At 41.0% G+C, this 26,813-nt stretch overlaps 1 protein-coding gene across 2 annotated transcripts in view; it reads right to left on the minus strand.

Moving 5' to 3' along the window:
* LOC147140109 (protocadherin-15-like) overlaps nt 1–26,813 on the minus strand; it is a 216,314-nt gene that overhangs the window by 151,181 nt on the left and 38,320 nt on the right. Inside the window, exon 7 of one of the 2 annotated variants that reach the window (XM_086045495.1) lies at nt 22,258–22,312. The gene's annotated coding sequence lies outside the window, so the exon portion shown is untranslated. Of the gene's footprint in view, nt 1–9,804; nt 9,959–22,257; nt 22,313–26,813 lie in introns of those variants that run through there. The other variant, XM_086045494.1, reaches the window with a different exon arrangement.

A 26,813-nucleotide genomic window follows, 5' to 3' on the forward strand; every position in this document is an offset into this window, starting at 1 on the left:
CCCTCATAATCTGATCAGCTATACAAGGCATTAACACAATGTATAACACAATTGATATTTTGGGATACGTGCTCCCCCGCTACGTTTAATACCCCTCTTTGGGCACATACGGTAGTTTAAGAACCGCATTTAGGCACACGCAAGCGCTTTCGGTCACAAGTGGAACATACAGTCGCACTACATCAGAGTCAATCTCAAAAATATGGAATCTATCAGGGAAATTTTTAAATGGAATATATATAACCTCACGCGCAATAATTCTCACTAGTGGTACTTTTTATGTGGTGCATAGGCTCCTTCCGGTGGTACTACTGTACAGTAATTAATGTGGTTGACGCAGAAACTGCAGTTAGTCGTTCTTCGCGGAGGATAAAGAATGTGTACCTGTGAGTGTTGTACTCTCTACATGTGTTGTTTATGTATCGTTTGTGCTCCAATAGAATTCATTGTATTTATTGTGCATCCCCACATAGACGCTAATCATGCTATTCGTTAGCCTGTCCATGGTGTTTCCCATTATGCGTTTACGAAAGCAGACTAACGGAAAAAAAAAAAATATTGACGGTACACGCGTCAAGTGTGTTGATCGGTCAATGTACATTCGCTGGCCATCAAAATCATTTTCATTTTCAATTTCAGAGTTGGGAGGCCACCCACCCCTGCCATTCTTCGCACACCACTGAGTTGACTTCCCTTTGAAAAATGCCTACCAGCGTTCAATCAGAATGACAGATATTCCTTCGAAACGACAAGGAAATGTTGACATCATATAACAAACGGCTCATTTTTTTTTAATGTATCGTTTTTCAACCACATAGCAGTGATTGATCAGTGTAAATATTGCATCTAGTCAGGCGCGATTAATTGTGCCATCCAGCACATTTGTTTATACGGCCCTGTGCGATCCCGATAGAACAGCCCCACTTTTTATCTCTCTCTTCCAGGCTGCATTGTGGTCAAATCAAATCGGAGTGAATATTGCAGACGGATTCTCATAAAAAGTACAACTATGCTCGAGTTGTAAAATGCGTTCTCATAAAGTTGAAAAGTATTAACGTGAAACGTATGACTTTATTCTCATCAAATAAGGATTCATCTGGAGCAATAGGAATTGATGGTTTGTCTTGATTCAGACCATACTACACGTCTTTTCATCCATTCTCCGACCTATTGTCCAAAATCCTTTTTTTTATAGTCACAATACTACAAGCCTGAACTTCAAGTTTGTGTTTGGTGATTGGCAGTATGACATCACGCTATTTACGTAAGTGACGCAGCTAGCGCCCTCCTGCCTTTTATCCTCCCGAAGCATCAAGTGGAATGCGAGCTCCTCAATTTCTCGTGTTGGGCTGTGAAGGCGGCAAATACTTCACACCTGTTTATGTAATGTATCTGCAGACGTAAATAGATTTCTTTTTTTTTTTTTTTTTTTTTTTCTTCCATGGTTTGAAGTAGAACAACAGAAGAGGAGGAGACATGAAACAAGGGCTCGGCTCTTTGCAGAGACGACTTCAGTTCTGTGCAGAAGAGGAGGAAAGATGACAATTTTATTGCAATGACGTCTTGCAGGCGATGAAATGTCTTTTTAATTTCGCACGTGCAGAAGAGGTTGCCTCATTTATTTATTTATTTATTTATTTTTACACATAAGCCGTACAACTCTATGAAAAAATGAAAGTGAAATTTCAAAAAAAAAAAATGGTGATTATGCAGTTGCATAAGTGTGCACACCCTCCTGGGGTGTGTTCAGAATGAACCAATCACATTCAAACTCGTGTTTAGTATCCCTGAATAAATAAATAAATAAACCTAAATAAATCGCAGGTGTTCTAGTAGGCTTTTCCTGACATGTTCTGCTCACTTGGCTTTAGTTACATAGACAGTTACAATGACCGAAATAGTCACAACCCGGGCGTGGCTGCTTTCAGAATGAACCAATCACATCCAAAGACATGTTAAATGGGAGTCAGCACACACCTGCCACCATTTGAAGTGCCTCTGATTAACCCCGTATAAAGTTCAGCTGTTCAAGTAGGCTTTTTCTGAAAAGTGAATGAGTCCATTTTAGTTGATTAGTTAGTGATGTGTAATTACCGGTATTTCTTTTCCATCCCAGACGGGGAATATTCTTGCCGATTTTTGCATATTTTCCGATCCCGATCCGCACGTGCTCTCCGCGAACATTTAATAGCGCCCCCACATGCTCTTCATCAGAACTCCCACGAGAGATGAATTATGCTGCCACGATTTGGCACCGTTATGACTACAATGAGATTTCCCCGAAGCAGGAGGCCGTGTCAGACAAGCGCTCAGCATTAACTAATGCAACTTTTGGATGGGACCGTCACTCAATCGATGGCGGAAAGCCTATAACGCCCACCGCGCCCCCCTCCCTCCCCCAACTGCATCTTATTTGTAGTCAGTCAAATATATTGCATTTTCCTGTCCATGGCATTTGCACACGTCACCAGTCAACGTGCTCTTCCTCAAAGCAGACTTACTGGATCTTCTTTCAATGCTTTGTTTGTTAGTGAATTCTTTGGAATTGAAACCATAACCTTTGCCCCCAGGACCTCATTTGCAACCCTGGCTCTTACTCAAAATTCAAAGCCTTGAAACCTTCATTTGGAACTTTAACCTCGTCTTAAAACGTTACTCTGAACTCTGGTTCAAAACCCCCAGGCTTGACGCCCTATTTTGAAACCCTTGCCATGGCTTGGAACCATGATCCAGGCTTCAAGTCCTAGACCTTAACTTGAAACTCTTCTTTTAAGCCCTAACCCTTGAAACCCTCAAGATTTGAACTTGACCCCCAAATACCACAGCCTTTATTTAAAACCTAAATCCTCATTTGAAATCATAACCCCTGCTTGAAGCCTGAATTTAAAAACCTGACCCTAATTTGAAACTCATCTTGTCCTAAAACCTTACTTTGACTTGAAACTCGAACCACACCTTGGAACCCTACTTTGAAATACTAATCTAATCATTTTTATCCACTAACCCACTAATCGTGAAGCCCTAATTTGGAACTTGAATCATAATTTCCCTATAGACCCTATTGTTGTCTTGCACACGTCACACTTTTTTTCTTTTTTTTTTTTTTTTCAAAACAATAACCTTAAGAAACGTGAGCCCTTGTTTGAAACTTTATCCCTCATTTAAAACCCTAACCATGACCATGGCCTGAGGTCCTAATTTGATACCTTAACTCCTGCCAGGTGGCAATATATTCCACCGCGTGTAATGTCAACAAGGCCCGGCGTTCCACTAAACCTTTCATTTTCTCTAATTCGCCGCGAACAACTTGGGGGACCTCGGAGGCTCTAATCCCCACATCTCAGTCATCTCCGACGGCGGCCTAAACCCCCCTAAACGCCGGCTAAGCCCAGCCGACTCCAGGGGCCTCTGCGACCGATCTCCGGCGTGCTCGCCCGCGTGCCCGCTGTGAGCAGACGAAAGCAGCGCTGACTCTTTTTCAAAGCCACAGGTTGACTTTAGCGCCGTTAATCGGAGAGTGGAGGGTCAGGAGGTTGCTCTCATGACTTGAGGATTTCGATCCAAAATCCCAAAGACTTATTTTAAGCACAATAATGAGGTCTGTTATCCACAACATGTGGCTAAGTATTAAGGTGATTTTATTGATGTTGCCATGGCATCAGTTTTGTTGAATTTAACTTAATCTGTCTTGAAACCATACCCCTTGATTGATGCCATAACCAGGCCTCTAGGGATGTCATAATATTGGCAATATCGTGATATCGCGATATTAAAATTGCCACAATATATCGTCATCGTCATGTCAGGATATTAATAGCAGCCCAAAAAAAAACAAAAAAAAAACACTTGACATTCAATATGCATTTCCCACAATAAACGGGGATAAATAGGGAGAAATCACAGAAAAAAAAGAGAAAAATCCCAAATCCTAGCCCTAGGTGTGAACCTGTACCCTGGCTCAAAACCATACATTGAAACAATAATTTTGTTAAAACACCCCAAAAAGAGACTAATGTACTGTTCATTGAGTCATCTTAACTCTCAGCTCATCAGTGCAGCACTAATATTAGGAAGGATCGCAGAGTATCAAGAAAATGCACAGCTCATCTTAAGTCTGCGCACGCTGCAATCTATTGCCCTCGTGTAATTGTACGTAACTTGGGGGCTTTTTAAGCTGGACCTGTCTCCAAACCCTAACTTAAAACTTGATTGGTTTTACTGCAGAGTGGAATCTCCTCCAAGCTAATTAATCATGTTTTTTTTTTCCCCCCAAACACATTATTCTGATCGCTTCTCTTAAGAGAAGCCACACCACAATGACACTTGTATTCATTAACAGACTGACAAAAGAGAGAGCCTGGCAAAAAAAAAAAAAAAAAAAGCTCCACATTAGAAGGACTGTATTAAAAAGGTGTCATTGAACAAAACAAGCAATCCGCTGCCAACTGTCTTCTCCCACTGCACCACTGTCTTTGACTCGTTCCCATGCTGGCTTGCAGCTGTTACACCGGCCCGCTACTAATGCATCCTATTTGCACATTTAATTCCATTAGGCGGTGCAGACTTACAATGTCTGATATGTGACACTGAGCTGCTGATCTGACAGACCTGCCCTTCTCCCTTTGGAAGGAGGCACTCAGTAGGACGCATTGAAATTGGGCTGCAATCTTCCCCTTTCAAGTGAATGGAAGTGCCATCAATCCATTCTGGCCTCCCTAAAAAAAAATAAAAAAAAAAACTCGCAAAATTGTTGTTTCTTATGCAATAAGGAAAATAGCCCTCTGTATTTAATATGAACAAAGGAACTACAATGAAATAGAATGTAAAGAAAAAAAAGAATGTAAAGAATTCACATGTTGGCGCATCATGATTTATGTTTCAATTCACTTCACTTCAATTTGTCTCTCGGATTAAAGTTTAAAACCATAAAACCTTTGGGTTGAAAACAAAATTTTAGACCTTAATCCTTGTTTAAAGCCCTAAAGGAAAACCCTACTTTGAAATCCTAAATTGAGGTACTTTAAAAGCCTAAACCTGTCTCGAAACCCTAATTTGAGACTAATTTACTAACTTTTGTTTGAAACCATACCCTTGAAAATCAACCCTACCTTGGCACCATAATTTGAGACTCAGACCTACCTAAAACCTTAATTTGATATGTTAAGATAAGATGTTTGTTTTCTGTCGACTGAAAATGACATCACAACTGCTCACAACGACCAATCACGGATCAGATCCAGAAAACAGGTCAGCCGTGATTGGTCGTTGTGAGCAGTTGTGATGTCATTTTCAGTCGACAGAAAACAAAATGGCCGCCCCCAGAGATGGCTAAAAACGCGTGCATTTTGCTGCTTAATTTATAATCCACGAACGCAAAATTAATCAGAACGCCGTGTTTCAACTAGTGGGCCCGCTGGGGACATATTCTTGAAAAAAAAATATGTAAGTAAGTAGGATAAGTCCCCTCGGAAGGTCCAGGTACCAAACGCGCTGCCTGCCTCTGGTTTATGTGAAGCAGACCGCTGAACATTTGCATTTCAATATTGTAAATTATTGAAAACGCACGGGATGCCGTCTAGTTCTCCTACAAGCGCAAGCGGCAAGTGACGTGATTAGTTTTATCTTTCTCAACTACTTACCACGCGCTCCTCTCTCTCCATCTTTTGGTCTAAACAAGCCACTCCATTACTGCTACATCTATAATGTATCCCCTCTGGTTCACTTAGGTTACCAAAGCACCTCTTTAATTCACCCTGTTCACACTTAAATTGAAGACGCCCTGAGCTTCCCATCTTCCCGTTGCGATAAAGAGGACAAGCTACCTTCATCTACCACCCCGGAAACTCATAACCCGTGTAAAAGACCTCACCCACGATCATCAGGAAACCACCACGAACCACGAAGAGGAACTTTAATATCCGTCTCGTCTATTGGCCACTTGACTTCGTCAAGAATGCCGACTAAATAGGATGCTTCCATCATGTCTTCAAGTGTGCTGTTAAAACCTTTGTACGAAACCCACGTCAGAGAGCCTACATGCTATTTTGTAAAGCAGACGTAAAAGGATCGTGGCAGGAACATAATTGGAAGGGTAATGGCTTTTTAAATTAACATTTTAATTAGCAACCACCGCGACAGCATATATGCTTTGTAGAACATGATTGACTTTGAAGAGAATTCCTAACTGTGGCATTCGGTGGCTGTAAAACCTCATTTTGAAACCCTAACGTTGGCTTGAAACCCTCATTTGAAATCCTAAAGCTTGTTTGAAATCCCGACCTAGGCACCCAACTCCTGAGAGCTTAACGCCGCAACCTGTGCAGTACTCGGAGCAGACGCGCTATCGTCTACAGCAGACGTAAGACGTCTGAATATAATTGGTAGTGAAATGGGCATTCAAATAAACATTTTAATTGGCAAAAACATTGGGAACATATGCTGAGTAGAAAATGATTATTACCTGGGTATACAAAATTAACGGTGAAGTGGGACACACGCACGCGCAACGCACGCTAATTAGAAGCTAGCCCCAACCGTGCTATCGAGGCGCAGCGCATCAAATCAAATGGCAAAGAAACAGGGAATGCCAATCTGTGCGGAAAAGCGATACATCCGCAACTGGGGGGAACATAAGGACATACAGTGAATAGCCAATGGGAGTTGATAGCCACACACGCAAGGGCAGATGTCCAATTAGAGAAAGGAGATCATGAAGACATCACTCCCTGTTGAGTGCATGCTTCTTGTGGGGAACGCTAGCTCTGAGAACCACACTCTGAGGCACAGTCATGCAAATATATTCAGAAATGAAAGCTTAAGAAGCAGTTTTCTGAGTTAAGTGGTAAGATTATCCGAAATGGGAGGAATCCACAAAGTGGATGAGAGTTCTAAAAGTGTAATGGCGGTCTGGTATTATAATGACGCAGCTCCAGTGTGATTTTTAACAAAATGGTTACATGAAGCATCCCCCACCTCCCCTCAAAAAACTTATTTTACTTTCTCCACAGTCAGTTGGCCCGTCTTAATGAAATATCGACGATCTAATTTGCTTTATTTTGTCTGAACTTGTTTGCATGAATAAAGATGAGGTAAATGGTCCTTTTGATAAGAGCCTGAATGTTGACGGGGCTGCATGGATTGTTTCACAATTTAAAACAGGTCTTTCATTTTTTTAATCATATTAATTATGCGGTAGTTTATATAAGATGTGAGCCCTTACGTACCGATTCAATCAAATTTGGGGGAACATTACAGCTTTCCTGCAGACGGCAGGCTTCGCAGCCAGCAGGGCGCCACCACATCCCAGACTACAGGTGCGCCATAATAGAGGAAGGGACATATAAAAGCCTTTACCGTTCAATATAACCCCCAATCGTATTTATTGGCTACTTCAATATGTAGAGTATTGGGCTAGCTCCATCGTAGCGTCCGAGATAGCGACGGCAGTCACCTTTCTTTTACATCATCCTCGCGCCTTACTCTCCAGGCAAAAGGAGAGCACGTAAGTAAGTTTACAGCAAAGTAAACTTGGCAGCGAGAACAAGGCAGCAGTTTGAGAGCACCATGAGTGTCATCATCAAAAAAACATCACCCCAAAGGATTCCAGGCAATCGCCAAAGGTCTTGAATTTCCTGTTTCCACACTTCATAGTGTTATCAGGAAGTGTCAGACCTAAAACTGCTAAGATGTTTCCCTGACACATGCAGGGGAAAAACTCACAGAAGGCAGCAATGCTTACTGTGGGTTACGGCAATAAAAAAGGATGGGGGGGACATGAAAGACACGTTAAGAGCTTCAAGCTGATGTGGAGTAATCTGAAGTGAAGCCTGTGCTAAAACATCCACACTAAATACATAGAGTGGAGCAAGTTTGTACATTTGTACATTCGAACAGAGGGCGGAGTTGCTTTGAGGAGCTTGTCAGCTTCGAAACGCAGCCCATAAGGAAAAGACATTGTTTGGAGTTGTTGTTTTTTTGTTAAAAACAAAAAACACATGTTTATATCCCTCTTCGTACTAGAAGAATTAGCAGCGACACGTGGGACAGTTTTTTTTTTATTTTATTTTATTTTTTTTATCCAGGGTTGTAAAATCAAGGCACAGAAGCTAATCAGCACAACATGGACTTTGATGAACTGACTATATCTAGCTCAAGCTAAATAAAGCCGTCCAAATAGTTTGACCAAAAAGCAATGTGTGTTGTAATTTGTTCCTTAAAAAGAAAAAGATTTCAACAGTTTGTGCTTCAGTTCAATGGGCGTTGTGCTGCTCCTTCCGGTGTGAGAGCTTTGACCACAAGGGGGCAGTATACTGCAGACGAAGACACGATGAGATGGGATTGTTTTGCACAGAGGATAAAGAGTCTATGCCTGAGTATTGTTATATTGTCTGTCTACATGTGATGCTCAGAACTATATGTCTAAGCCGACAGTTTTTAAAATAATAAAAGCGGAACAGAGAGCTGCTTTTAGTGAAAGTCATGGTCGGTGACTCACCTTGAGTAATTCTCCCTTTGTTGTCACTATGTGAATCATTTTTCATTTAATTCCATTTTTTTTACACTTGTAAGACTCGTAACGTTGGGAGACCGTATTAAAAAAAAAAACCGCAAAAGTGCCCGACTGTGACTCCTTTCCCACGTGCCAGGTCATGACAGTAAGTATACTGTAAAAACACATAAAAGCATTCACTTAAACGATCAAGCACAATATACCAGGTTCAGACTAGACAGTTTAAGGCTTTATGTTGTCAGTTTTATTTATCCAGTGGGAAAATCCATCCATCAACTTTCATTGGCGCTTGTCTTTATTTGTATCGTTGGATTGTGGGAGCAAACTGTGCTCGCATGAGAAATCCACGCAAGCACAGCGTGAGCCTGAAAACGCCACACAGGAACTCCCGAGCCCAAATTCGAACCCAGAACCCCCCACCCGAGAGGCAGGCGCGCATACCACCATGCTGCCCTAATATTGGAAAATGTCATAGTAAAATCAAACAATTTGCTTTTATCCTTGAGAATCCACTGCAGTTCATTTGCAAACCATACAGCAGGTGTACGTTTGGGCTTTTCGGTTTTAAAGTACTTTATACTTCCCACTCCATTTATCTCACACAGCTGCGAGGTTGACAGCAAATGCGACAGAACCACTTGCTCTTTAGAGGCATTTGTTCATGTTATGGAATATCGCAAGTGAAGCCACAACCGCCATTTGACCTTTTTTGATTTTTTTTTTTTTTTAAAGTTGAGTATCTCATTACATTGCTTGTAATTTACTATGCGAGCCTGTAAAAGAAACTGAAGTAATTAAGTTTTGGAGGAGGCCCGTATTTGTCTACCTCCCGCGGCGCAGGGCGCAATGATAAAACTAAGCTCTTATTGATATGCATATGAAGCACATAAGTGAGTAAACTAATAAAGAAACGCAGCTGCTCGCCCTCCGGAGACGAATTGACCTGAGAGACGTTCCGTCATCAGCTTCCTGCCTTGCGAATAAAACGCGGGGCACCGGAGAGAAATGCAGTCAAACCTTGCTCGTATTAAAAGGAGCATATAGAGTGAAGTGCCGTCAATGGGATATAATCCTCCGGTAATCTGGCATCAACATGCACTCGTACGGTGTTGCCTTTAAGAGATTGGTGGCAAAAGTGAGGGCAAAGCTGTGGGGAGAGTGTATGCTATTAAATGGGAGTGGGGGTGTGGGTGGGGGGGGTCATGTATAACACATGGGAAAGACAGCCAACAGGGGCTGTTTACATGCCACACTACAGACGATCGATATCAATCCAAAGAGGAGACGGCGCTTACCATGCTTTAGCTTTCCAGAGAGAAAATCCCTGTTTAGAAGGACAAAGGAGCAAAGTGGGGGTCCCTTCATCAGCTCACAGATATCCCAGTGTCTTTAAAGAAAGGTTTCCCATTCAAGGCTTCCACAACAGGCAGTCCTGTTCAAATCGCTCTGTCTCTCTTCCTCTCTGTGGTCATGACGTGTAAAGCAGGTAATCTTATTACATCGGTCAGTAAAGGTGAGCCGGGCTAAAGCGCTGTAGCCCCTCCTCCCTCACTGCGTATCTGCCAGATATGCAACTTTGTGTTGTAGATAACTGGTTGTCAAACCGGGGGTCTTGGAACCACTGGCATCGGCAAGCTATAGCTCAGGGGTCCGTAAAATGTATTCAGGCAACCCCTTTGGATTTTTACTATCACCCATTAAATTGAAGTTCCTCACAATTAAACGGGTAATGACAACTTTTTAGGTTTAGATTTTCAAATAGTGAATAATTCCTCTGCTATGTACATGTAGTAGTAGTATAGTAGTTTCATTTCTGTTTCGATTTTGAAATGCTTCACCTGAAAGGGGTCCCTGTAACAAAAACGTTTCAGAATCCCTGTTGTGTATATTTACTATTTGTATCCATGGTAAACATTATACTTACATAGCATCCAAATAATGTTTAAATGTATGCTAGTAGTCTTGCGTAGAAAATCTGTGCGAGTACCCTCTGTAACGTTACAAGCTAGCCAGTCGGTGGCTAGCTTGCTACGGGTAACGTGGTAAGCTAACGTAGAAGTCTTCACTCAAACAGATGACAGAAATGCCAAATCAAAGTCCTTTTTTTTTTCGACAAAAAGCTACTCGAACGGAAAAATAACAGGAATTAACAGAAAGCTACAAAAATAAAACTGCTAACAGCTTCAAATTTGGCTTTGAAGCAACATTTTAGCAGTTATCCGCATGGGTAGGCATTATCAATTTAAATCGTCCTTACTTTTGGGACGTCCGAACTTCAGCACTGTTTTAGTTTCAATCCATTAGTCGGATCTGTCTGAGACTGGAAAAAAATAACATGGCTGGAAGCAGTTAGCGGTGATTCACCTGCGACTTTGCAACAATCACTTTTTGCACCAGCCTCTACCTAGCTTAACCAACAACAAAAAGTGCCCCCATCGATAGCCTCTGATTACCTGCCGTGCTGAATAAATCCAGAGGAAAAAGTAGCCGGCTGCTACGCTCGATAAAACAACTTCGGCGCTCTTGAGACTCCGCTGCAAGTGCAAAAAGCAAAGGAAAAAAAAAAGCAAACGACATGAACTTTACGCAGTGTCGTTTGTAGAGAAAGCCCACTCAACAAGCTAAATGGGTTCGACTAATTTTGTTTATGCATGTGTTATGAAAAGAGTATGTTATCAAGGCCATCAAATGATTATTAGGCACTGTGAGGTTTCAAACAAAGAAAATGAGCTTCAATGTTGATGGCTTCACTGCTGTTTACATGCATAGACTGTACTGTGTGATTTTTTAGTGTGGCAGCATTATTATTAATCCCACCAAGCCTAACCCACCTTAACCTAAACCGTAACATACATGATTGATTTCATTTCATTTTGTACAAATGTGATCGATATTTGGAATGGTCATTTCATTACATCTTCATTGCTATACAGACATTTCTTGGATGGAGAAATTAGCATCGGCTAAAAGCGTTAGCTTCAGATAAACCGCACGTGCCTGATTGTTTGGTGTAGTTCAAGGTTTTAAAAGTTAATGGAAATGAACAAAATAATGAAAACTTGAAACTGGGGAAAAAAATAAAATAAAGACTGACTGAAACACTGTTTCAACATGGTCTGTTTAACAAGATAATAAAAATGTCATTTTTCGTCTTTGCCAGTTATTTTCATATATAAGCTTTTTGGGTAGTTTTTTTTTTTCTACTATTTTTGTTGTTTTTACTACACACATCTTATTGTGACCTTTTATAATCTCACAACCTGAAATAAAAAAACTAAAACTAATAGAAAAAATTATGAAAATAAAATGAAAATGAAGCATTTTCAAATAAATAAAAACATATCCCTGAAGTTGTGGTTTATTTCTGCAATCAATTCCAAATGGTTGTATGGTCGACGTTTGCGCAGTGCCTCCGACTGATTTTTAGCACTCCGGCATTCATGTTGGTTACCTCTAACTGACATGAAAAGACTGATTCCAATGGCAAAACCCAAATGAGAAATGGAGTATAGACACTTTTAACCTTTGACATTCAAAAAGTGCACACAGAAGCCTAAAGTGTGCCCTGTTGCTCTTCACATCCATAATTGATGACTTTACAGTCAGCCCCAGTAGAAGATGCGTCATGTCATGCATGTTCGGGGTTATAAATGAGACAGTTGCCGACTGCCTTGGGAAGAACGTATTCCATTCTCATAGGACTGTGACTCCCAAGAAAATTCCTTTAAAAGTGAATTCAGAGATTTCTTTACCCATAATGGATGCCTGATCCGCCACACAGTTGAGTAAATAAACTGCAGACCATGACGGTGCTTAATTCAGCGCAAGATATCCTCCAAAAATCTTAAGAATATGTAGCCCCATTCCTGATTTTAACCTCACTACTCCACTCGGCCAATTTTGTTTTTAGCACGGCAAGGTTTTGGGAGCAAAAGCTCAGTATTAATCAGCCTAAGCTACAGTACTAATTCTCCCCGTGGCGTCTTCGGTACTGCGGAGAAAACAAGAGCCAAGAGTTCAGGGGAGGAGTGAAGACGCTCCTCGGTGCAACGTGATTAAGGGATGTACTGTTTAAAGAGATGGAAAGTGTGGTCTGAGCGCCTGATCGAAAAGGCTTTTGGTGAAAAATCTGAGGCGGCAAAGACGTGGCCGTGTTTGCGTCGTTCCTTTTTAATGTCGTTCCAGGAGCCAACAATAACATTATTGAGGTCTCTTTGGCGATGTAGAGATTGATTATATTTTCTTCAGTTTGACGAATGTCCACGACTTGTATTCATGAAGAGAGTTAATTGCCTAAAGTCAGAAAATAATTTGCTTGAAGAAAACGAATTGAGTGAACTACTGTCGTGCGTCAACTTTTTAAATCTGAGGGATGTTATTTCATGGTTTGCAAAGCGCCGTTTGGGAACAAGGTTTGCAACTTGAATTTTCTCGTGGAATTTCCCCAATCGTCATTAGTCACGAGCCACTTGTGGAATTATATTGAAGCTTTAATCATAGTTACACGGAGAAGTGCAAATGAGAGCTTATCATTAAGGGCTGATATCGCACAGACTGCTGAGGCTGTCCAGGGCAGCAAATTGGGGGTTACATTCGCCCCCAAAAAATGCTAAGTCAAATGATTTTCTATTAGCATCATGAAGTATGAGTTCACTCATCCCGAGAGATATTCTGACACCCCTCTGGATATACAGTAATATTAAAAACTTTATTCCCAGTTTTCCTCATAGTCAATGAAGGAAATGTTGCCAAATGCCTGTACTGATTTGATTCCTACAGCAGCCCATTTAGACAATTGGCTGTGCGTGAACCATTTGCACCACAAAGCAACCTTTCCACATACAATAATTCTCAAAATTAAATCCCAACATCGGATCGGCGAGTTAGCGCTTTTTTATTGATTTTTGACTTGCCATCTCTGACCCACTACTTGAAGGGGTCAAACTTAATGCATGAAGCGTGAATAAACCTTTTCTTGGGTTACTTAGCACTCAATTTCGCACAATTCCAACGATCCAGAGGGGGCTAAAGTTCCTGCGTAGGGATTGATGCCTTCCTCTCGCTTGAGACTCACTTTGCGGCGATCACGTTTCCATTTGAGCTCTGCGAGTCAACGGCGCAAAAAACCATTCACAGACCAGTTTGTGGCAGCACGGTCTCCCACAGATAAGCGGAAAGCGCACTCAATTCCTCAGCTGCCTTTGATACCGCTCCGCTCTGTCCTTTTAAGATGCAATCTTAAGAGTGTGTTCGCCGCAACCTTAAAGTAGTCCCAATGACGCTACAAGCCCCAGGAGAAGGGAAGAGGAAAATTTCATAAAGCATGTCATCTCCAACAATATTTTCTGCTCGGGACAAAGTGATTCTTGTTGGAAGTGTCATTTCCCAGGGGTGCGCATCAAGCGAGTCAACCCCGGCATCCTGGTGCCTGCGAGCTACCTCTCAGCAATCCCAAGGGGATGTGCGCTAAGATATGCATGTATGTACGGATGGAGCCACGCAAAATAGCTGGCGAGCCCTTCAATTATGTAACGGCAATGTATGCAGCTGTGAGAATTGATGTATCCGTTAACACGGGCAAAACAACACAGAAAGGTAGGTGTTTGACTTGAGGAAATGGATGCATGGAAAACAAGGGAAAATATCCCAATACTATGAATAAAGTACGTGAAACAAAATTGATGGCGTGAGGTTCCTTTGGCTAGCAAAGGACACAGACTTACACACTCATATGATCTCACCAATGCAAAAGACAAGTCTCAACGCCTCTTCATTGGCGTCCCCCCCCCCCCTAACCTCTCTATTATGGCGCACCTGCAGAACGGGATGTGGTGGCACCCTGATGCAAAACATAATTTCAGATGGTCAATTGTGGGTTTTAATAAGCTGGAAACTATAATCAAAATACTTTTTTTTTTTTTTCTTTTTTTTTTTTTCTTTTTTTTTTTTTCGAAAATGTAATATTTCACTGTGTCTAGTGCTAAGTCCTTTTTTTTTTTTTTTTTTTTTTTTTTTTTTTTTTTTTTTTTTGACTACCAGTATAAATAGATTTTTCCATTACATGAGAATTCATTGAAAATCTCCTGTATTTTTCCTTTATCATTATTGGAGGAAATATCCTTAAAGGCCAATACCTAATTGTGCCAAATATCTCACATTGAAAGGATGCTTGGCCTAATGCATACCAGCGACGCCTCTTATTTTAAGAAAAAGAAAAAGAAAATGAACCACAATGATTCTAATCTCTCGAGTATATTTTGAAATGCTCTGAAGTGGACTTCATAACTATGTCCTTGAGAGATCAGCATCCCTGCATTCACTTAAAGGGCAGTTCTTTCATCTCCACATTTTATTATTCCTCCATTAGTTCGGAAGCGAACAACAATGAGCGTGAGTGGTGGCTTACAGTACATTATGTGGGCAGCCGTGCAGCCACCCACTCAGGCTAAAGTATTTTTTACCGGCCGTGATAAACCTGCTCTGGAAACTATGCAAACGCCCACCCCTGAGTTTTGCGCTTCCAGTCCTCATTGTCAAATTAATACCAAATAGTGAAATTACTCTTAAAAATGTTAAAAATAAATTTTTTAAAAAAGGCGCAATTGCTTTTTGACTATTTGCTCTTGTGGCACAACGTGAACGATAGCGTATTAGCACAATAGTGCTAAAGATTCTACTTTCTGTGGTGTACCGTCCTTAGGCTACATTTTAACACGGAATACAGATTCAATTTGGCTTTTGTGCAAATGAAAATGCCAAAGGGGCTTTTGAGTCAGATAAGTGTCAAGAGACATTTATTGTTTTTTTGTTTTTTATTTTTTACACTGACAGCTTGTGTGATAATTAGAGGTCAGGGCCACCGAATGAGTCAGTAAGGCAGACAGAAGGGTAGGGAAATGAAGAGAAAGAAGATTGAAGGAAGCCAAAACACATATTAACAAGGGACCGTGAGTGAGTAAATGCTGAGAGGAAACAGGTCAACTAAAACACATAGCAAAGTAAGTAGACATTAGGGGCCTGCAAAATAGCTACAAATCTTTCTCTGCCATCCAAATGACAATGAAAGTGGTGGAGCTTGTTGTTTTTCTTTTCTTTTTTTTTTTTTTTTAACAGCCAACAAGACAAGCAGAGTTTGGCTTTGCAGTATGACTGCCAATGCCTTCTTGTGAATTTCAATTGTCATATTAAACTACACGTTTGCTGATGGGGGGCGGGGGGGCTTTGGGCGAGGTTAAGCTTTGAGCTAATGCTAAGAGTCAAGGCTAGTCACAACCAAGTAAAGCCCTAAGATTTTTAAATGAAAGAAATTGCCTACATTTGAATTATTTCACTATATTATACAGCTAAACTTAAAAAGAATAAAAATACATTTTTCACTCCGGACAGAGTAGTGTTCCAGAAAACCGACCTAACATACTAAAACTAGGTGAGTGTTAAATAGCTACCGTTACTGAAATGTACTGAAAAGTCAAAAAGAGTCCATTTGAAAACTTGTCTTATGCATACAAAAAAAATGAAGAAAAGATCTAAATCTAAATAAATTTGGTAGTCACAGAGGAGGTTAGATCTGGTACAAACATTTTTTGTAGCTAAAGTTGGCGCCATCATTACACTCTAAATTTTTTTCTACTGAATTAAAAATATTGCCAGTAACACAATGTTGAACTAAGATTGAATCACTCAAATTGACAATTTTAGTATATTTGCCTTTCAGGTGAGTCCAATTTTCTCAGCTAGCAACCTAGCGTGGGATAGCATGGCTAACTAACATACAACTGAAAGAATAAGAAGAGTAAGCCTTACATATATGTTGCTCTCTAATGTTTATAAAATCATGGTCAAATCTAATCTTAAATGATTAATACATAATCTAAGACTGTCCACATTTACATTAAGTATTCAAAGAGGGAGTTATATTTGGTAAAAACCTTTTAATGCTTGTTACCAATCAGTGCTAAAGCTAATTTCATCATTGGGCTATCGTCACGACCATAAGAAAAATACAAATAAAATGTTATTTTATTTATTTGTGACACATCACTAGTCTATGGCTAAAGCTAGCTTTGGTTAAAATTGTCAAAAAATGTAATGTTCTTTAACTGAATATTGTTAGTAAAGTTACAGTGAATAGTGCTTGGCGGGCTAGCCAGATACTGGAGCACATATTCATCTACACAAAGCTTATGAATTAAAAAAAAAAAAAGCAAAACTGGAAAAGTTCAACAGTAAGGAGAATTCCATAATCAACAATTATATTCGTTAAATTGAAAAATACAAGGGCGGCACGGTGGAGAACTGATTAGCACGTCCGCCTCACAGTTCAGAGGTCGTGGGTTCGATGCCGGCTCCGGCCTCCCTGTGTGGAGTTTGCATGTTCTCCCCGTGCCTGTGTGGATTTTCTCCGGGAACTCCGGTTTCCTCCCACATTCCAAAAGCATGCATGGTAAGTTGATTGGGCACTCTAAATTACCCTTAGGTGTGATTGTAGGTGCGGATGTTTGCTGGCAACCAATTCGGGGTGTCCCCCGCCTACTGCCCAAAGACAGCTGGGATAGGCTCCAGCACGCCCCGCGACCCTTGTGAGGAGAAGCGGTACAGATAATGGATGGATGGATGGATGGATGGAAAAATACAAATGTGTACCTGATGCCAAGCGCTCCTTTTCCCTGCTGTGTGACGTTAATGCATGAAAAATTATCAAGTGCCAAAAGGCTTTTAGCGTGCTACATGGTTGAGCTGTGCAATTTCATGGGCGTCCTGCAAAGCTACACCGGGTCAATCTCGCCAATCAAAACAAAAAACATCATTCATCTATCATCCTTCGCGCAATTATCTCGACCCCAGACAGATCACATTCACACCTACAGGCAATTTACAGTTTTAATAAAACAAATTCGAGCTCTTTGTGTATACATAGAAAACTGTATGAAAATACAGCGCAGCAGTAACAGCAATAACTGCTTTCGGCAGCATTTAGTGAATAACACGGTAAATATGATTACCTGTAAAACAAAAAGGGTGAGCTTGTCAACAAATATTCGTAAAGGGAGGCTTGCTGCTGTTTACCAATACGTGCCATGTAGCCTGCAATCAGCGGCAAGTGAGTGCACACACTGAAACACCAAATCTGTCATTCCAAAGGCCCCCAGGCAATGAAAGCCCACACGGAGGCTCGTAATGAAAATGTTCCCTTTTTACCTTGTCTTGCTTTCCTTTTCCCCTCGTCACTCCGCTCCCCGGCAACACCATCTGACAGCAAGTTTTCCCTTTTGTGACCAAAAGACACCCTGAGAAAGTCCGGGGAGTCTATTAACACCCGCCGGACAACCTTGTGGGGCCTTGCATTTTAAATTCAGTGGAATACAATCGGGTGCTTATTCAATGGGTCATTTTGAGCAGCCATCGGTTGGCACCTCCCCCCCAAAAATTATGTAGTCTACAGTACTGTACCTTACAAAACCAGACCGTAATAACGTAACGTAATAATCACTGTGTTGATTCTTCAGGTATGTGCACCTTTGATACCAGGGGGCATTATAATACTCAAATACGTATATACGAAGACGATCACAAGTGCTCAGTAAGCTGCTGTCATAGTCGTTTTTCACAGAGGATAAAGAATATATGCTTGTGAGTATTTTGTTGTCTGTCGACGTGCAATGACTAAAATTTTTGGTCGTAACAACGGAAGAGGGGGGAAAAAAAAAATCGTCTCCCGAGCAACGGTTTGTTTCTCAAAAAGCTGGGTCACTTTTAAGTACAGGTACTCTTGTGGAGTGTAAAAACCATTTAAAATATTTGCTTTTGCTTTTTTTTGTGTGCTACTTCAGAGTTGTATTTTTCACAACAATGTCCATTAGGCTGCAACTAGGGGTGTCACAATATCAGTAATATCGTGATATCGCGATATCAAGATGGCCACGATATCGTCGTCGTCGTCATGCCACGATATTAATATCAGCAGATCTGTTTAAAAGCCCAAGTAGTTTTCCATTTGTGCAGTTCCAGCACCTTCTGGTGGTTAGTTTATTAGTGCAGTTTAAGATTCACAATGTGTGCGTGCATTAGCAAGTAAGTGCCTTTGCACTGCTGAGCCAATAGGAGCGCATGACTGGCCAAGCCTATATCTTTGTGCATGCTGTTATTATGTACAAAAACAGAATATTGTGATTTTTTTTTTATATGAGCTCTTTTTTTTCTCCCCACAATATCGTGAGCTTTTATACAGTATCGTGAGCTTTTTATATATCGCCGTGTCGTGAAAATTATCGTATTGTGAGGTTCATATCGTGATATCGTACCGTGACATCCCTAGCTGCAACAGAATTGAAATTAGAGGTTCCACTGTATTAATTTGTTCGTACAACAAGCCTTATATTAATGAAAAATCACCTGAAACACCCCGGAGGCATCGGAAAAAAATCAGGCCTTTCTTGGCTTTGACTGTACGGGCGGAAATGCTCAAATTCGGTGCAATTGTTAGTATGTGTGCACCCTGCTTAAGTTCACTCAGAGGGTTGCTACCACATTCGAATTCACAAGATTAATGGATTTTTTTTCCATTGACTTTTCTCACACATGCAATGGTGTGGAGGGACGTTAAAAAAAAAAAAAAAAAAGTGGGATCAATGCACATGCTGTACAACTGTAGGATTTGTATTAGATCCTTTTTTTGCCCACCTTATCATTCTTAATTCTATGATGCCCACTCTTCGTGTCTTATCTCTTTTTGATGGAAATGAATTGCATCTGCCATGACAGATAAGGGGATAAAGAACATAAAGGGAGATGCTATAAGGAGATAAGACTGAGATAACGATAAGGACAGAACAGCTATACAAAAAGATGACTCGACAAAAAGATCTGTCTAACATCTACGTTGTAACACTGTATGAGAAATGTGACCCCCAAAAAAAAAAAAAAAAAAAAAAACATCAAATGGTTCAAATTGATGTCATGTAAATTTGCCATGTGATCAGTTTTCTTTCAAGGACGAAACAACTAGTGGGCTTCCCTAGTGTTTAAAAGAGTAATACAAAAAGTATTGCCACAATAGAAACTACGTTTCTGTAATCAAAATACTTTTCCCGGAGAAAAAAAAATTAAAGACCCTGTAAAGTGAATTCAGAGATTCATTTCTAAATGTAGTCCATTCATATTTGAACATAAACATGCTAAGACCGAAAACTATGTACAGTAGCGCTTAATTGTGGAGATATGGCTGAACTGTTTTTCACCATTTTTCTTGATTTTTAAATACACGCTAAACCTGCGTTTTAGCCTCCCTGCCTCTCAAACTGTGTGGAAAACCGCTTCAGTTAACTTCAACCTGAATTTTAAATATTTTCCGACAACAAAAGATGGGATTATATGCCTTCCCCCCCCCCCCCCCCCCCAAAAAAAAAAATAGCACACAGCAGATTTGCGTTCTGATGTTTATAATCCGGCTCTGCTCTGCGCATGCTGTATCACATGAAGCCAGACTTCCAGGTCATAATAGAGATGAAGTAAATTGTGCCTAAAACACAGTATCGTTTTCACTTCATCTCATGTAAGGGAATGGCGCGTGGACTAACATCCTTTCATTAACGTGCAACGAGGCTTTGAAAAGAGAATTATTGAAGTAAAGTGCTCCAGTGAAGATGCAAAGGAGGCATACTTTTATGGATTCCAAACTCCTGGCGAGGTGAGATGTGCTTTAATCAAGAGATGAATGGACCGAAGCCGGTGATGCTCATCAGGCTTCGCGCCTTGAAACAAAGCACGCCGACTCATGTGAAGCAATAAGAGGCTCCTGTGACTCGACCCAATAAATCCAAAGCATTGTGGTTTCACTCGATTTTAAGTACCACATAAAAAGCATGTAAAACAAAACGGCATGAATGGCGCGCATTAGAGTGATGATTAACTGTTAAAATGGCAAAAAGTCTTCGCGTCAGATGGGCCGTTTTCCGATTATTATCGTCGTATTATTTTTTTTAAGATGGAGAAAACAGTTCAAATGCCATCCATCCATCTTCCGTAGTGCTTGTCTATGGAAAGCTGTTTTGAGAATTCATCCAATATCGTCTATTTATTTAGACTTTGAGGAAAGGTGCTTCAGGACATAAAGCAAGGCAATGCAAGTCCTTAATCTCAAGACAACGTCCATGACAGGCCAAGGGTAATTTTTCTTCGCTTTCACCTATGTTGTTGTATTTATTTTCATTGTTCAGTTGATCGTGTTTCAACATTTCAACGTTGGCTCCAGAGAGAAGAAATACAACTGAGATATTTCAGTGTTTGACAAGCACCCTTGGAAAGTGGAAAGATAAGAATTGTTTTTGTACTTATACCAAGATAGTTGTACGCTTCACTGGATTCGGCCCTGATCTTTAAACTGCTATTGTGTTCATTTGTATTTAATTTTCACAGTGCGAGATGACCGCACATTGTGTCTGATAGAAGCAATCTGCAAATAAAGTGAAAAAGGAAAACTCTCGCATGTCCCTTTGACCTGAGAGATAGTCAAAACGGGACGTCATCAACTCCGTGTGATTATTTTAGTCAGAAATTCCAAAGAATTTTGCCAACAATTTGAGTGCTAGCTGTGCCAGCTAGCAATGTTAACGACGCAGTCTGGAGAGATTATCAAACATCATGATATCATCAACAACGTCCGACATGGTTACAATTAGTTGCCATGAATTTGGACTACAACTTGAGTGCTAGCCGCCAAGTCCCAAAAATGTTTTGTTTTTTTTAAACAGATGACTTAAAACATTAGCTGTATTATATTCAGAATTTCAGTGTAAAATTCAACCTTGGAGTTTCTCGGATACTGCGTTTTGAGTAACGCTGATCTAAAGCATAAAAATGCTGACGGTGCATTAGATACAAATCTGATTTCTGTTCAACATAACGCATTTTTTTTTTTTTTTTTTTACGACTAACGATAGATAGTCGGAGAGTTGTGGGTCTCCAGTGCCGCCGTCTTGCGCGTTACGGCCCGTTGGCAGACTTTTTGTGCTGCTTGCGGATGTTATTACCGCCCTAAAATATGAGTGCGTGCGTGCGCTTTTTGAGATATGAGGCGTGCGCCGTCCACATTTCCGTTGCAAATCCATCTCGCACACCACTCAAAGGGGGGCCGCCCCCCACACAAGTTGCACTGGATATTTTTTTAAATGGGATAGCACAGTTGGTGGGGCTGGGACTATAAAGAAAGATGTGAAACCCACTGAGGTGAGCGGAGGATATAGGACTTCATATATCCTGTATTTATGATATGCCCAATATGTCCATCTTTGCAATTGGTAACAAGATGGCGTATATACTACATCTCGACAGTAACGTCTCAATGACCCCAATCCAGAGTCAAACTCTAAAGGCAAGCAGGTCACTGACTATCGAGGCAACGGACAAGAATGATGTGGGCGGCGACCCCCCCCCTGCACCTCCCACACACCCCCCTTAAATATTTACAGAGTAGACCCTGGACGAGCAGTTTTATGATGCCAAGAGATTTGCTCAAGACCGAGAGCGTCAGCAAATGTCAGGATGAATCATCTAAGTCACATGAATAAATCATGGCCAAGCTATGCTTCAAAAAAATAAAAAAATTAATAATAAAAAAAAAAAAAAAAGCTCTACCCTGTCTGATTCAGTATGTCTTTGGGATGTCCCACAGGTCCGCACACCAAGGACACTTCTGGAAATACATTATGTCACACACACACACACACAAAACTTTAGAAAAGCAGCAGTACCTGACTGGAGTTGGGTTGATGACACCACATTGCGGCTCGAGTATAATGCAGACACCTATAAAGTTGAGGGAGGGGGGGCAGGGGGAGCAAACTGTTAACATTTCTGCAGACACACTTGAAGCAGGAATGTTGTGAAGCACGTTGTCAAAGAGAACTGCCGTATTATCTTTGTAAACATCGTCTGGATTTTCCAATTCAAATTAAGACAAGATTGTAGCATGTATAACTCATGTACAGTGTTCCCCGCACAATTACGACTTTTTTTTTTTTTTTTTTTTTTTTTTTAATGTATGGAATTTATAGTATACTAGGCAAGGCAGCATTATTTATAAAGCACATTTCATACTCAAGGTAACTCAATGTGCTTCACAATTAAAAGTACAACATTCAAAAGCATTTACATACAAATGATTTAGACTTAAAAGCAAAGTAAAGAAATAAAAGTAGCTTACTAAAATTATTAATAGAACATACAAGTGCAAGAGCGTGATTTTGGCGATCACGGCTCAGCTTCAGAAAACAGGTCAGCCGTGATTGGCCGTTACCTGATCCCTGAGCAGTTGTGATGTCATTTTCAGTCGACAGAAGTGACAAAATGGCCGCCCTAAGAGATAGCTAAAACCGAGTGGATCAACTCTTATTCCACAAACGCAATACTTATCAGAATGCCTTGTTTCAATTAGTGGGCTTGAATAGAACATATTCTTGACAAAAATATGCACAGGCATGTCAGCAGCCACTTCAAGATTTGCTATACTATTGTTTGTATTAAACTGCAACTATAATATAAAAAATAAAAAAAACATGTTAAAAGGTAAAGTGAACTTGTTTTAATGTGTTTGTAGCATGTGGTAGAGGTAAAACTATAAATAAGAAAATGTGATTTTGTGTTTTTGACAATACAGTCAGTCAACCCCTCTCATAGTGAGGTATAGTAAAAAACCCATTAAAAGCATAACTTAAAAACCACACAAAAATTTGCAATATTGAGGGGGTGCGAACGATGAAACTACGATCCAGCGGGGAAACGTTTTATTTTAAAAATGTTTTATTTATTTCAAAACCACTTGATGACTATTGTTAGTTTGATGAAAGTTGTTAGGGGTGACTTTGTAAAGTAATGCAAATGTGGCTGAACGAAAGTGACATGTTTGGATCTGGGCTAAAAATCTATTTCCATCTGTGTCTCACTTATTCGCAGCACACGGGGGCCCCTTTTGCACGCACGGTGCTGTAATGCTTCCTCTCTCTCTCTCTCTCTCTCTCCCTTTCTCTCAGCTGGTGTGTTTTGTGCGTGAGTAAGCCAGAGTGACAGAAGTGCTAGTTAAGTCAAAATCGCTGCATGCAGCCCAACAATATAATACGTCAATATTTGGGATTATTGTTCTCCTTTAAAAAAAAAAAAAAAAAAAAAAAACACCACCACACCACCAGAAAGCACTGGAGCAATTTGTCCTCATTGTAAAGCGTATGGTGTCGGGGTCATAATGCCGTCCGGTACTATTTACGGCGGCGATCGATGGAGGGACACGCACTGCAAAAGGTTTGTTAAATAGTCAATGGCCTGTTTAGCGATAGATTTGTGCGACGCGGAGAAGAAAAGAAGAGCTGACTGACAGCTCCGCAGTTCCTTTTTACAGCGTCGCAAAGAAAATTTGGGAGCCCTGGTGCTCTGTGGGAGCCCTCTCGGTCGAGACCACCCGTCTAGCGTAGCAGAGAGGCTTCACACAATACAATACAACTTTAATCATATGGCGCTTTTTCACAGCAGCTACGGCTGTGACAAAGCACTTGACAAAATGTGACGAAATCACACTTTTTCAAGGCAGATTCCGAGTCTCACTTTGGAATCAGGGCTGATCAAATTTGCCTCACTCCCTTGTGGTTTTTCATACATTTACCGTCATTATGAATTTACCACCTCATTTGCGTTTGTTTGCGATGGAATACAGTGCGTTAGAGTTTGTGTACAAATTCAGGTTGTGTTGCTGCCGTTACAGCAGAACTCTATGGTAAAACAAGGACCCCCTGTAATTGAAGACAATTATCCAGTCCTCAGACGTCTGGAAAATCAGTGTCAAAAGTGGAATGGTCAGTGCTCCGCCCAGTTTGAAGGACCCTCAGGAAAGGCGATTCCTTCGCCAAAAGACGAAATAAAGTGGAAGCAGGAAAACGGATACTGACAGCAGATAATCAGGCTCAACCTGTATCAACCGAATGTGTTCGTGTCTCTTTTAGATTTTGGGATAGCTAAAAAGGTACACACAAGAGAAGCACAGTCGTTTATTGTTAGCATTGTTTTGGAGTGGATGGAAATGTCATCTTGAGTTGTTTTGACAGTTGGCTACAGTTTGCGTACAGTGTGAGCACTCAAGCCAAGGCTACTCAGTATGTCCCGAGAGTGAAAGCACTTCAATCGTTCGTGTTAACTTTGTCGCAGGCGACTTACACGCACAATGCAAGTTAGGATTTAAGACTAATAACCCGTGAAGTGTACGTCCACCTTTTCTTTCCTTTCATCAAGTGACAGCGGGTCCCTTCGATAAACCAATTGACGCAAAGTCATTGCATCGGTACCAGACGATTTTCCTTCAGGACTTGGTACTAAACTAGTCCAGTCTGCACATCAGGTCGTTCCACCCGCAAATAAAGACCTGGGATCGGTATCCCAAAAGTGCATGAATGCCTGAGACCCTTCACAGCCCAAAAAAAAAACAATCTGGAGAGCCATACATCGACAATCAGCCACCAACAAATAAAATGCACGCTCTCGGTCTAATTGCAATACTTTGTCATGGTCCTCCTCACTGAAAAGAGTCACAGAAAGAGAAGACAATCCAATGACATTAAGAGGTTAAGCTTCTAAATAAAAAACACCATCTAGGAATGGACATAAATCAATTAATTAGTACATTAATACATCATTAAGGATTTGTGTTTAATCGTCATTAATCATATCTTGAGTTGAAACTAATTCGGAAAAATGGGATGCACGACTTGGATGCAAGCAGCAGAGACAAAGTTGTTTCAGGCTTATCACATTTCCTGACTGGTTACGATTCCATCACCGATAACCATTGAGGCAATATTTCAATTCTAACAATCACGTCGCGTGAGACAACGGGAGCAATCTTCGAATGACCTTGCCGATCCTCAATTTCATTCGCACGATTATTGCAGGCCGTTGGAATCTCAACCCACCTCAAGATTATATCCGCTCCAGGCTCTGCAATTATCAATCCCTTCTTCCCGACGGGTGAATCCGCTAGGAGCCAATCCAGTGGCGGGCATATTAACATCGTCCGTGCAATCAAACAACATAATCATGATCAAGAAATTGCAGAGAGACCAGTTGAAAAGTAAAGATGTTTTTTTGCCCCCACGCAGGCATACAGTGCTGAAAACAACGCACATTATAAGATGATTTTTTTTTTGGTCAACTAATGAAATGTTGAGTTTCAAGAAAATACCAAAAATCTATTTGTGTGGAAAGTCCATAAAGAAAATATATTTTCTTCCATTGCAGTAAGTGGATGCAGAGAGTAGAAAGCTGCAGCCAAGCAAAACATGAAATAATAATCACGTGCACGGGAATCGGCCTGGGGGGGGCGGCGGGTGTATTCAGGTAAGTGTTTTTTTTTTTTTTGTTCCCTATTATAGCACGATTTCATTTTCACAAATACAACAAAGCTATTGTGGGAAAACTGCATCAAGCCGAGGAAATTACACAACTCCCAAAAGTACAATAAACTGTCAAGATTAGAGGGACGCCAAAGAAAAGAACTTTGCTGCAAAAACAGTATAATGATCAAAGTCATGTGAACAACTGGAGAAATCGCTTCCAGGAGAACATAGGGGAGGATTAGGACTCAGTTCATTCAGCACAAATGAACTCCAGAGTTGCAGATTACGTCCTAAACCCCAATTTTGCTTGATCTCCATTCCATCTTTCAGTAATGAACAGTCTTCATCACTGGCAGCATGTGCTCGTGTCTGCGTGAAAGGAACAACAACAACAGGATTACGACCCATTCTTTTCTACGGACTGCCGTACTGGATTTGCTCAAAGTGTTAACTCAATCAATACTTTCAATTGAGGTTCGCTGGCACCCATTAATTGCGCGACAGTCCTTTGTGCAACTAGTCTCCAATTAGACTGCTGTGAAGGATGAACAATCAGAGACGTGATGCTGGGAGATGAGTCATCGCCTTCTGCTGACATCGCTCCGTTGACGGAGTCGGGAGATGCCTTGGGAGGGTAAAGTTTTATTATATGGCCGGCGTTGACGACGCTCGCGCCCACGACCGTCACCGCAGCGCTGCTCAGGACGAGACTCCAACTGTGCTGCACTGCGCTGGATTCCCCCTGCCATCTTAACGGGGAGTTCTCTCATTGTTTTGCACTTCAAAAGGAAGCGTGAGCGAAGGGAGGGGGGGGCTGAGTGAGAGGAGGACAGAGATGTGGAAATGTTCAACCCGAGAGAGGAAGTGAACATAAAACCGGAGAAAACGGGGGAGTAGTGTAGGCACAGTAGGCAGCAGCTCGTTCGGTTATG

Source organism: Filicampus tigris, chromosome 11 (genome assembly GCF_054856515.1).
Source record: "Filicampus tigris isolate MCC_2025a chromosome 11, RoL_Ftig_1.0, whole genome shotgun sequence".
Classification (NCBI taxonomy): Eukaryota; Metazoa; Chordata; class Actinopteri; order Syngnathiformes; family Syngnathidae; genus Filicampus; species Filicampus tigris.